Below are 1,150 nucleotides of genomic sequence, written 5' to 3'. Positions count from 1 at the left end.
TGCCCAGAGAGGTTGTGGAGTTTCCCACTCTGGAGACATTCCAAACCCACCTGGACACCGTCCTGTGCAACTGCTGTAGGTGCCCCTGCTCTGGCAGGGGGGGTTGGACTGGATGATCTCCAGAGGTCCCTTCCAACCCTGATCGTTCTGTGATTCTGTGATTACCCTTGCCCATCCACGCTCCCATCTCCAGTGCAGCTTCAGATTTGGCTAAGAGCACTCCAGGTGCTCACCCCCACCAAATAAAAGTGCTTGATAGTTGGGTTTGAGGAACTGTTGTAATTTCAGCTGGGATAGAGTTGACTTTCTTATGAGCAGCTGGTAGGGCGCTGTATTTTGGATTTGGAATGAGAATGCTGTTGATAGCCCACCAATGGTTTTGGGTGTTGCTGAGCACTCAAGGCCTTTTCCGCTCCTCATGCTGCCCCGCCAGTGAGTAGGCTGGGACTGCACAAAGGGCTGGGAGGCAACACAGCCGGGATAGCTGACACCAACTGACCAAAGGAATAGTTCGTGCCATATGAAGGCTGGAACACCTCTCCCAAGAGGATGGGCTGAGAGAGTTGGGGCTGTTCATCCTGGAGAAGAGAAAGCTCCGGGGAGACCTTATTGCGGCCTTCTAGTGCCTAAAGGGGGCCTACAGAAGAGCTGGGGAAGGACTTTTTACAAGGGCGTGTAATGATAGGACAAGTAGGAATGGCTTCAAACTGGAAGAGATCAGGTTTAGATTAAGCATTAGGAAGAAATTCTTCACTCTGAGGGTGGTGAGACACTGGAACAGGTTGCCCAGAGAAGTTGTGGATACCCCATCCCTGGAGGTGTTCAAGGCCAGGCTGGACGGGGCGTTGAGCAACCTCGTCTAGTGGGAGGGGTCCCTGCCTACGGCAGCGAGTTGGAACTCAATGATCTTCAAGGTCCCTTCCAACCTAAACCATTCTATGATTCTATGATGTCATGCTCAGTGTATAATGCTGGGGGAAGAAGAAAGAAGAGGGGCACATTTGGTGTTACGATGTTTGTTTTCTCAAGTAACTTGTTGTGATGGAGCCCTGCGTTCCTGGAGGTAGCCGAACACCTGCCTGCCGATGGGAAGCAGTGAAGGAATTCCTTGTTTTGCTCTACCTGTTAAACTGTCTTTAACTCAACCCCC

At 51.5% G+C, this 1,150-nt stretch overlaps 1 protein-coding gene across 1 annotated transcript in view; it reads right to left on the bottom strand.

Moving 5' to 3' along the window:
- The window catches only part of RHPN1 (rhophilin, Rho GTPase binding protein 1), a 33,372-nt gene that overhangs the window by 17,931 nt on the left and 14,291 nt on the right, over positions 1-1,150 (bottom strand). The gene's annotated exons all lie outside the window — the stretch shown is intronic.

The sequence above is a fragment of the Charadrius vociferus genome, unplaced genomic scaffold (assembly GCF_000708025.1).
Source record: "Charadrius vociferus isolate BGI_N301 unplaced genomic scaffold, ASM70802v2 scaffold393, whole genome shotgun sequence".
NCBI classification, from domain to species: domain Eukaryota; kingdom Metazoa; phylum Chordata; class Aves; order Charadriiformes; family Charadriidae; genus Charadrius; species Charadrius vociferus.
This window is presented reverse-complemented; position numbering and strand designations above follow the sequence as displayed.